The sequence below is a fragment of the Grampus griseus genome (genome assembly GCF_964374135.1).
Source record: "Grampus griseus genome assembly, chromosome: 4".
NCBI lineage: Eukaryota > Metazoa > Chordata > Mammalia > Artiodactyla > Delphinidae > Grampus > Grampus griseus.
The window spans coordinates 25,637,347-25,649,614 of NC_138997.1; the positions used below are offsets into that span (position 1 = coordinate 25,637,347).

Below are 12,268 nucleotides of genomic sequence, written 5' to 3' on the forward strand. Positions count from 1 at the left end.
CATAGATTTTGGTTGAACCAATGCATGAAAACTTAATCATTTACTCAGAGAGAAGAAATCAAATAGAGCAGAGATGAAACAGCCACTGAGGGGTTTGTTGATTGTGCCACCAAGTTTGTGGGCCACGGATGAAAGTAATAAGGCAAATGGAATCAGTGACAGGAGAAAATGTGAAAAGCTATTCTTAATTTCATGAATTAATAGAAATGTTTTGATGTATTTTGGGGGGTCAGTTTTAGGAAATTTCACATCAAAGCCTGGATGTTCCATTTTAAAGAATATATGAAAATTACTAGGGCATGTCATTTCTCTCAAGCAAGAAGAAATTAATTTTCAGCTATAACAGAAAGGGTAATTTTCACACTTGAAACTTTGTACTGATTGATTTAAAGATCTCCACTGTGGAAAATTTTCTAGGAAATAATTTAACCCGAGTTTGCAAGAAAATTTAACAGTTGGTAAGGAATAAACCCAGAGATGGGCTAGTTGTGACCAGTATGTCTTGAATGACTCTCATTTTTGTGATTTTCCCCCTAGATTCTTTTTAAAAGTCATCCTGATTATTTGGAGAGTTGTAGCATTTCAGTAAATGAGGCAAAAAAAAAATGCCATAAGGAAAATAAGGATTTTTCCCTCTATATTTACTCAAATTGTTTATCTATGTAATAATATTTAGTTGGTAATTTCTCAACTCACTATCTCTTTGTTTTATGGACCATAATTCTGGCTTTTATAGCTGTGTCATAGGCAATTTTTCTCATTTTAGAATACCAACTTTTTTTTTTTCACCAGTATTCCAAGTAGGAGGGGAAAAGACATTGTAAATCCTTATTTTTCTGTTATGCTACTTAAACCCTTGTGCAATTAATATAATTCAGACCAATAGCAAAAATAAAAAACCCTGCTCACTATTGAAACCTTCATCAATAACCCTAATGCCAGGGCTGAGCCTAGCCTTACCAAATGGGCAACTGTATTACCAAGTCCTGAGTCTTGAGGGAATGTGGCATGTTTTTCAATTGAAGGCTTAGTATAAATTCTTATAACCATTTTAGACGCTTCCAGCATCACAGCTTATTCACCTTTCATGCATGCTCTGCTGATGGCCTTAAACACACACTTATCCTAGACATGGCTATCCTCTTCCATTTCCTTTAAAGAGATAAAATATGTTTATAGAGATAGGCTCCCATTAGTGAAACTTGTGCAATTGCACAGGGTAGGAGAGAGAGATTTAGAGGTGATGCTAAGCTTCATAGGCAGCTTGATTTATTTTTCAGTCACCACAACAATAATTTCCTCTATTTTGGTTGTGCTCCATTTCTTGCATGTTACTGCTAATCTGGGGACAGTTTAGGGTGACGAAAGGGATATATGTGTGTGTGCGTGCATTTGTGCATTTGTGTGTGTGTGCATGTGTCAAAGAACACCAAGCCCTTGAAGTGAAATATTCTAAAAATGACCACAAAATGTATATCAAAATACTTCTAGTAATTAGTGGACTCAAGTTAATAAGGCTTATCAGATATCTAGGGTGCTGTTGCCTACATGTATATAGAATTTTTTTTTTTGAAACATATGTTTCTGAGTTATCGTGCACAAATGGTGGAAGAATATGCTGAGGTTTACACTCCCCTGAGTGCTCCTCCAAATACAGCAACAGTGCAGCAAAATGGCAGATTTGGATTGGAAATCCTGCGGTGGCCTTGGGACACTATTTCCTTATGACCTCAGAGGAAGCTTTTCCTGTACTCTTTTGTGCATTACATAACATTATACAATTAAGAACCCATGCCTACCATACAAATCATTGATGACTTCATTGGTATTTTAGTAGATGGGAATTCTTACAAGTGGAATTCACTTCATCTGGTATAAAAGTGAGATGGGGATACATTTTCTTGCCCATTATATGTTTGCCCCAAGGCAGGTTGCTAGATTGTTGAGAGTGTTGGAATATAATCATCCCCAGTCCTACCAGAAACATACCCTACTTCATGATATATCAAACATAGCTGGATCCAAAGGGCTCCAATCAACATGGTGGAATAGAAGGACCTGGAGCTCACCTCCTCCCACAAATACACCAAAAATACTTCTACATGTGGAAAAATTCTGACAGAATACCTAGTGAATGCTGGCACAAGATCTCAGACAGTCAAAATTGAAAGAAAGATCACCATGTAACCATGCAGGATGAAAGAAAAAAAAGAGAAAAATAGGAATTGTGACAGGACCTGTGACCCTGGGAGGGAGCTGTGAAAGAGGGAAGGTTCCCTCACCCTGGGAAGCCTCCTTCATGGGTGAGAAGATCAGCTGGGACAGGAAGGGAACTTCAGAGGTTCAGAGAAGAGTGCAGCAACCAGCTTGCAGCAGGCAGAACAGAGAGACCTACACAGATAGTCCGTGTCACCTCACTGCACTCCCCAGCCCAATATGTACATTTGCTGGTGTGCACAGGGGCTGGGTGCTGAAACTCAGGCTTCAGAAGACAGACCCAGGGAGAGGACTGGGGTTGGCTTCACAGAGACAGCCTGAAGGGGACAGAGTGTGGGACAGGCTGTAACTGGGGGGGTGTATGCAGAAGGAGCCTGGGCCCTCCATAAAAGTGAAATACCACTGTTAATAGGTACATGAAGGGAGGGGCAGAGCCCACACTATAGTAGCCTCATTCTTGGAGGGCTCACAGCTGGTGTGGCTCCACCTCTATGAGCTCTGGGAGCATGCAAGCAGGTTGCCCACACATGGAGGCTGGGCTGAAATCAGAGCCGATCCCCATGGGCCATGCCACTATGGAAGCAGGGCTGAAATCTGAGTCCTTTCCTTGTGGTTGTGTGATCTATGGATTTATGCCACTGCTGCCACCGCTGGCTTTATAAACTCAGTGCCTGTGGGTCACCCAAGTAGATTACATGTGCTCCCGTGTCTGGGGCAGATCCAGAGTTAGAAGATGTGGGCTTTGTGGGTGCACACACATGGAGACAGGGCAAGGGTCTAGGCTGCTTCCATAGGTCCCATGGCATGTCCAGGTGCGTGACTGCTGTGGTCCTGGTACGTGACTTCAGTGGATCTGTGACTACAAATCTGCACTGGTGGGTTTGTGAACACAGTGCCTGAGGGACACCAAGGCTGACTGCCTGCATTCCACAGTTGAGGCACTGCTGAGGGCAGTGTCCAAAACAGCGTACTTTGTGAACCCACACAGCAGATGACAGGCAACACCACAGAGCACACTTCCTGGTGGGAAGCTCCTGTGGAGGAATACTCAGTGGCTCCTCTCACAGTGAGAGTGCTCCAGTCCTGCAGAGAGGACCCAAATAAACAAAATAAGAATGAAAGAGGTGAAATAACAACTGATACCACAGAAACACAAAAAAACATAAAAGAATACTATGAACAATTATATGCCAACAAATTTGACAACCTAGAAAAAATGAACAGGTTTCTAGAAGCATACAGCCCACCAAAACTGAATCAAGAAGAAATAGATATTTTGAGCAGACTCATCACTAGAAGTGAAATAGAATCTGTAAAACAAAATGAAACAAACTCCCTGCAAACAAAAGTCCAGGACCAGATGGCTTCACTGGGGAATTCTACCCAAACATACAAAGAACTCATACCAATTCTTCTCAACCTCTTCCAAAATATTGGAAGGAGGGGACACTCTCAAAGTCATTCTATGAAGCCTGATACCAAAACCACACAAAGACACTACCAAAAAAGAAAATTACACGTCATATCTTTGATGAATAAGATGCAAAGATTCTTAACAAAATATTAGAAAACCAAATCCAACAACACATAAAAAGGGTCAAACATCATGATCAAGGTGGATTCCTCCCATGGTCACAAGGATTGTTTAACATATGCAAATCAATCAATGTGATACACCATATCAACCAAAAAAAAAAAAAGACAAAAACCACATGATCACCTCAATAGATGCAGAAAGCATTTGATAAAATTCAACATCCATTCATGATCAAAAGTCTTACCGAAGTGGGTATAGAGGGAACATATCTCAACATAATAAAAGCTATTTATGACAAACCCACAGCCAACATAATACTCAACAATAAAAAGCTGAAAGCCTTACTGCTAAAATCTGGAACAAGACAAGAATGCCCACTCTCACCACTTCTGTTCAACATACTATTAGAAATCCTAGCCACAGCAATCAGACAAGAAAAAGAAATTAAGTATCCAGATTGGAAGGGAAGAGGTAAAATTGTCAATATATGCAGATAACATGTTACTCCATGTAGAAAACCCTAAAGACTCCACATAAAAACTACTAGAACTGATGAACAAATTCAGAAAGGTAGCAGGATACAAGATTAATATACAGAAATCTGTTGCATTTCTTTACAATAACAATGAAATATCAGAAAGTAAAAGTAAAAAAAAATCCCTTTTAAAGTCACATCAAAAAATAAAATACTTAGGGGGACCTTCAAGATGCTGGAGGAGTAAGATGTGGAGATCACCTTCCTCCCCACAAATACATCAAAAATACACCTACATGTGGAACAACTCCTACAGAACACCTACTGAACACTGGCAGAAGACCTCAGACTTCCCAAAAGGCAAGAAAATCCCCACTTACTTGGGTAGGGCAAAAGAAAAAAGGAAAAACAGAGACAAAAGAATAGGAACTGACTTGCACCTCCACACACTAGGGAGCCACTACACTGGCAGAGACAGGGTGTGAGTGGGGGGGGCAAGCTTCAGAGCCATGGAGGAGAGTGCAGCACAGGGGTGAAGAGGGCAAAGCAGAGAGATTCCCACAGAGAGGATCGGTGCTGACCAGCACTCACCAGTCTGAGACGCTTGTCTCCTCACCAGCCAGGGTGGGTGGAGGCTGGGAGCTGAGGCTTAGGCTTCGGAGGTCAGACCACAGGAAGTGGACTGGGGTTGGTTGGCTGCGTGAAGGGGGCTAGTGCATCACAACTAGCTGGGAGGGAGTCAGGTAAAAAGTCTGGACCTGCCGAAGAGGCAAGAGATCATTGTTTCGGGGTGCACAGGAGAGGGGATTCCTTCCCTGTATGCTCACAGAAGGCAGAGCACCACCTAAGCAAGCTCCAGAGATGGGCGTGAGCTGCGGCTATCAGCTTGGACCCCAGAGATGGTCATGAAATGCTAACGCTGCTGCCACTGCCACGAAGAATCCTGTGTGCAAGCACAGGTTACTACCCCCCCAACCCCCACCCCCACCTCCAGGAGCCTGTGCAGACTGCCACTGCCAGAGTCCTGAAATCCAGGCACAACTTCCCTGGGAGAACACCTGGCACACCACAGGCTGTTGCAATGTCACTTGGGCCTCTGACACTGGAGGCTAGCCCTGCAGTCCAATTATGACTACAGTACCCCTCCCTCTCCCCAGCCTGAGAGAGCAAGAGAGCTCTAATCAGCCGCTGCTTTAACCCTCACCTGTCTGGGTGGGGAACAGACGCCTGAAGATGACCTACACGCAGAGGTGGGGCCAAAACTGAGGCTGAACCCCAAGAGCTGTGTGAACAAAGAAGAGAAAGGGAAATTTCTCCATGTACCCTCAGGAGCAGCAGATTAAATTCCCACAGTCAACTTGATGAATGCTGCATCTGTGGAATACCTGCAGAGACAATGAATGCTCCCCAAAATGAGGTGGTGGATTTGGGGAGCAACTGTAGACTAGGGCTTGCTGTCTGCAACTGATTTGTTTCTGATTTTTATGTTTATCTTAGTTTACATTTTAGTGCTTGCTATTATTGGTGGATTTGTTCATTGGTTTGGTTGCTCTCTTCTTTTTAAAAAAAACTTAAATTTTTAAAAATTTTTTATTTTTTAAATTTTATTATTTTTTAAATTTATTATTTATATTTATTTATTATATTTTTCTTCCTTCTTTTCCTTCCTTTTCTTCTGAGTCATGTGGCTGAAAGGGTCTTGGTGCTCTGGCCACGTGTCAGGCCTGAGCTTATGAGGAGGGAGAGCCAAGTCCAGCACATGGGACCACCAGAGACTTCCTGGTCCCATGTAATATCAATTGGTGAGAGCTCTCCCAGAGATCTCAACCTCAACGCTAAGACCCAGCTATACCCAATGGCTAGCAAGCTCCACGGCTAGACACCTCATGCCAAACAACTAGCAAGATAGGAACACAATCCCACCCATTAGCAGAGAGGCTGCCTAAAATCATACTAAGTTCAGAAACACTCCAAAACACACCACCGGATGCGGCCCTGCCCACTAGAAAGACAAGATCCAGTCCCACCCACCAGAGCAGAGGCACTAGTCCCCTCCACCAGGAAGCCTACACAAGCCACTGAACCAACCTCACCCGCTGGGGGCACACATCAAATACAACAGGAACTATGAACCTGCAGCCTGAAAAAAGGAGACCCCAAACACAATAAGTTAAACAAAATGAGAAGATAGAGAAGTACACAGCAGTTGAAGTAGCAAGGTAAAAACCTACCAGACCAAACAAATGAAAATGAGATAGGCAGTCTACCTGAAAAAGAATTAGGAATAATGATAGTAAAGACGATCCAAAATCTTGGAAATAGAATGGAGAAAATACAATAAACGTTTAACAAGGACCCAGAAGAATTAAAGAGCAAACCAACAATGATGAACAACACAATAAATGAAATTAAAAATTCTCTAGAAGGGATCAATAGCAGAATATCTGAGGCAGAAGAATGTATAGTGACCTGGAAGATACAATAGTGGAAATAACTGCCACAGAGCAGAATAAAGAATGAAAAGAATTGAGGACAGTCTCAGAGACCTCTGGGACAACATTAAACACACAACGTTCGAATTATAGGGAATCCAGAAGAAGAAGAGAGAAAGAAACAGTCTGACAAAATAGTTGAAGAGATTTTGTTGAAAACTTCCCTAACATGGGAAAGGAAATAGGCAATCAAGTCCAGGAAGCACAGAGAGTCCCATACAGGATAAATCCAAGAAGAAACATGCCATGACATATATTAATCAAACTATCAAAAATTAAATACAAAGAAAAAATATTAAAGCAGCAAGGGAAAAGCAACAAATAACATACAAGGGAATCCCCATAAGGTTAGCAGCTGATCTTTCAGCAGAAAATTTGCAAGCCAGAAGGGAGTGGCAGGAGATATTTAAAGTGATGAAAGGGAAAAAGCTGCAGCCAAGATTACTCTACCCAGCAAGAATCTCATTCAGATTCCACAGAGAAATTAAAACCTTTGCAGACACGCAAAAGCTAAGAGAATTCAGCACCACCAAACCAGCTTTATGACAAATGCTAAAGGAACTTCTCTAGGCAGGAAACACAAGAGAAGGAAAAGACCTACAATAACAAACCCAAAACAATTAAGAAAATGGTAATAGGAACACACATATTGATAATTTCCTTAAATGTAAGTGGATTAAATGCTCCCACCAAAAGACATAGACTGGCTGAATGGATACAAAAACAAGACCCATATATATGCTGTCTACAAGAGACCCACTTCAGACTCAGGGACACATACAGACAGAAAGCGAAGGGATGGAAAAAGATATTCCATGCAAATGGGAATCAAAAGAAATCTGGAGTAGCAATTCTCATATCAGACAAAATAGACTTTAACATAAAGATTATTACAAGAGACAAAGAAGGACACTACATAATGATCAAGGGATCAATCCAAGAAGAAGATAAAACAATTGTAAATATTTATGCACCCAGCATAGGAACACCTCAATACATAAGGCAAATGCTAACAGCCATAAAAGGGGAAATTGACAGTAACACAACTATAGTAGGGGACTTTAACACCCCACTTTCACCAACGGACAGATCATTCAAAATGAAAATAAATGAGGAAACACAAGCTTTAAATGACACATTAGACAAGATGGACTTAATTGATATTTATAGGACATTCCATCCAAAAACAAGAGTACACTTTCTTCTCAAGTGCTCACGGAACATTCTCCAGGATAGATCATATCTTGGGTCACAAGTCAAGGCTTGGTATATTTAAGAAAGTTGAAAGTATATCAAGTATCTTTTCTGACCACAACGCTATGAGACTAGATATTAATTACAGGACAAAAAGTTAAAAAAATACAAACACATGGGGGCTAAACAATACACTATTAATAACCAAGAGGTCACTGAAGAAATCAAAGAGGAAATCAAAAAACACCTAGAAACAAATCACAATGAAAACACAATGACCCAAATTCTATGGGATGCAGCAAAAGCATCTCTAAGAGGGAAGTTTATAGCAATATAATCCTACCTCAAGAAATGAGAAAAAACTCAAATAAACAACCTAAACTTACACCTAAAGCAATTATAAAATGAAGAACAAAAAAACCCAAAGTTAACAGAAGGAAAGAAATCATAAAGATCAGATCCTAAATTTAAAAAAATGAAGGAAAGTATAACAAAGTTCAGTATAACTAAAAGCTGGTTCTTTGAGAAGATAAGCAAAATTGATAAACCATTAGCCAGACTCATCAAGAAAAAAAGGGAGAAGACTCAAATCAATAGAATTAGAAATGAAACTGACACTGCAGAAATACAAAGATTATGAGAAACTACTACAAGCAACTCTATGTCAATAAAATGGAAACCTGGAAGAAATGGACAAATTCTTAGAAAAGCACAACCTTCCGTGACTGAACCAGGACGAAATAGAAAATATGAAAAGACCAATCACAAGCACTGAAACTGGAACTATGATAAAACTTCCAACAAACAAAAGCCCAGCACCACATGGCTTCACAGGCAAATTCCATCAAACATTTAGAGAAGAGCTAACATCTATCCTACTCAAGCTCTTCCAAAATATAGCAGAGGGAGGAACAATCCCAAAATCATTCTATGAGGCCACCATCACCCTGATACCAAAACCAGACAAAGATGTCACAAAGAAGGAAAGCTACAGGACAATATCACTGTTGAATATAGATGCAAAAATCCTCAACAAAATACTAGCAAACAGAATCCAACAGTGCTTTAAAAGAATCATACACCACGATCAAGTGGGGTTTATCCCAGGAATGCAAGGATTCTTCATTATATGCAAATCAATCAATGTGATACACCATATTAACAAATTGAAGAATAAAAACTATATGATCATCTCAGTAGATGCAGAAAAAGCTTTTGACAAAATTCAACACGCATTTATGATAAAAACTCTCCAGAAAGTGGGCATAGAGGGAACCTACTTCAACATAATAAAGGCCATATATGACAAACCGACAGCCAACATTGTTCTCAGTGGTGAAAAACTGAAATCATTTCCTCTAAGGTCAGGAACAAGACAAGGTTGCCCACTCTCACCACTCTTATTCAACACAGTTTTGGAAGTTTTAGCCATGGCATTCAGACAAATAAAAGAAATAAAAGGAATCCAAATCAGAAAAGAAGAAACAAAACTGTCACTCCTTGCAGATGACATCATACTATATACAGAGAATCATAAAGATGCTACCAGAAACCGACAGCCAACATAATCAATGAATTTGGTAAAATAGCAGGATACAAAATTAATGCACAGAAATCTCTTGCATTCCTATACACTAACAATGAAATAGCTGAAAGAGAAATTAAGGAAACACTCTCATTTACCATTGCAACAAAAAGAATAAAATATCTAGAAATAAAGTTACCTAAGGAGACAAAAGACCTGTATGCAGAAAATTATAAGACACTGATAAAAAAAATTAAAGATGATACAAACAGATGGAGAGATATACCATGTTCTTGGATTGGAAGAATCAACACTATGAAAATGACTACACTACCCAAAGCAATCTACAGATTCAATGCAATTCCTACGAAATTATCAATAGCATTTTTCACAGAACTAGAACAAAAAATTGAATAATTTGTATGGAAACACAAAAGACCCCAAATAGCCAAAGCAATCTTGTGAAAGAAAAATGGAGCTGGAGGAATCAGGCTCCTGAACTTCAGACTATACTACAAAGCTACAGTAATCAAGACAATATGGTATTGGCACAAAAACAGAAATATAGATCAATGGAACTGGATAGAAAGCCCAGAGATAAACCCACGCAGATACGGTCACCTTATCTTTGATAAAGGAGGCAAGAATATACAATGGAGAAAAGACAGCCTTTTCAATAAGTGGTGCTGGGAAAACTGGACAACCACATGTAAAAGAATGACATTAGAACACTCTCTAACACCATACACAAAAATAAACTCAAAATGGATTAAAGACCTAAATGTAAGGCCAGACACTATCAAACTCTTAGAGGAAAACATAGGCAGAACACTCTATGACATAAATCACAGCAAGATCCTTTTTGACCCACCTCCTAGATAAATGGAAATAAAATAAAAAATAAACAAATGGGACCTAATGAAACTTAAAAGCTTTTGCACAGCAAAGGAAACCAGAGACAAGACAAAAAGACAACACTCAGATGGGAGAAAATATTTGCAAATGAAGCAACTGACAAAGGATTAATTTCCAAAATATACAAGCAGCTCATGTAGCACAATATGAAATAAACAAACAACCCAATCCAAAAATGCATGGTAGAGCTTAATAGACATTTCTCCAAAAAAGATATACAGATTGCCAACAAACACATGAAAGATTGCTCAACATCACTAATCATTAGAGAAATGCAAATCAAAAGCATGATGAGGTATCACCTCACACCGTTCAGAATGGCCATCATCAAAAAATCTACAAACAATAAATGCTGGAGAGGGTGTGGAGAAATGGGAACCCTCTTGCACTGTTGATGGGAATGTAAATTAATACAGCCACTCTGGAGAACAGTATGGAGCTTCCTTAGAAAATAAAAATAGAACTACCATATGACCCAGCAATCCCAGTACTGGGCATATACCCTGAGAAAACCATAATTCAAAGAGAGACATGTACCACAATGTTCATCGCAGCACTATTTGCAACAGCCTGGACATGGAAGCAACCTAAATGTCCACTGACAGATGAATGGATAAAGAAGATGTGGCCCCTATATACAATGGAATATTACTTAGCCATAAAAAGAAATGAAATTGAGTTATTTGTAGTGAGGTGAATGGATCTAGAGTCTGTCATACAGAGTGAAGTAAGTCAGGAAAAGAAAAATAAATACCATATGTTAACACATGTATATCGAATCTAAAAAAAAAATGGTTCTGATGCATCTAGGGGCAGGATAGGAATAACATCACAGAGGTAGAGAATGGACTTGAGGACACGGGGAGGGGGAAGGGTAAGCTGGGATGAAGTGAGAGAGTGGCGTGGACATATATACACTACCAAATGTAGAGTAGATAGCTAGTGGGAAGCAGCCACGTAGCACAGGGAGATCAGCTCAGTGCTTTGTGACCACCTAGAGGGATGGTTTAGGGAGGGTGGGAGGGTGACACAAGAGGGAGAAGATATGGCGATATATGTATATGTATAGTTGATTCACTCTGTTATAAAGCAGAAACTAATACACCATTGTTAAGCAATTATACTCCAATAAAGATGTTAAAAAATATAAAGCTTATCATACTAGCAAGAAAACAAAAACAATGAAACAAAACAAATATCCTATGCTAACACATATATATGGAATCTAAAAAAAAAAATGGTTTTGATGAACCAAGGGGCAGGACAAGGATAAAGATGCAGGCGTAGAGAATGGACTTGAGGACACAGAGAGGGGGAAGGGTAAGCTGGGATGAAGTGACAGAGTAGCACTGACAATATACACTACCAAATGTAAAATAGATAGCTAGTGGGTAGCAGCTGCATAGCACAGGGAGATCAACTCCGCACTTTGTTAAGACTTATGGGGTGGGATAGGGAGGGTGGGAGGGATTAACAAGAGGGAGGGGGTATGGGGATATATGTATACATATAGCTGATTTACTTTGTTATACAGCAGAAATTAATACAACATTGTAAATCAATTATACTCCAATAAAAATGTTAATAAAATAAAATACTTAGGAATAAACCTATCCAAGGAGTTAAAAGACTTATATTCTGAGAACTATAAAAGATTGATAAAGTAAAGTGAAGATGATAAGAAAGAAATGGAAAGGTAGCCCATGCTCTTAGATTGGAAGAATTAATATCATTAAAATGGCCATACTACCCAAAGCAATCTACAGATTTAATGTGATCCCTATCAAATTACCCATGACATTTTTCACAAACCTAGAACAAATAATCTTAAAATTTATGTGGAACCATAAAAGACCCAGAATTGCCAAAGCAATCCTGAAGTAAAAGAACAAAGCAGGAGGCATAACCTTCCC

General features: G+C 39.6%; 1 protein-coding gene across 1 annotated transcript in view; it reads right to left on the minus strand.

Annotated features, from left to right (window-relative positions):
* The window catches only part of TTC29 (tetratricopeptide repeat domain 29), a gene marked incomplete at both ends in the record, with an annotated part of 250,762 nt that overhangs the window by 117,753 nt on the left and 120,741 nt on the right, over positions 1-12,268 (minus strand). The gene's annotated exons all lie outside the window — the stretch shown is intronic.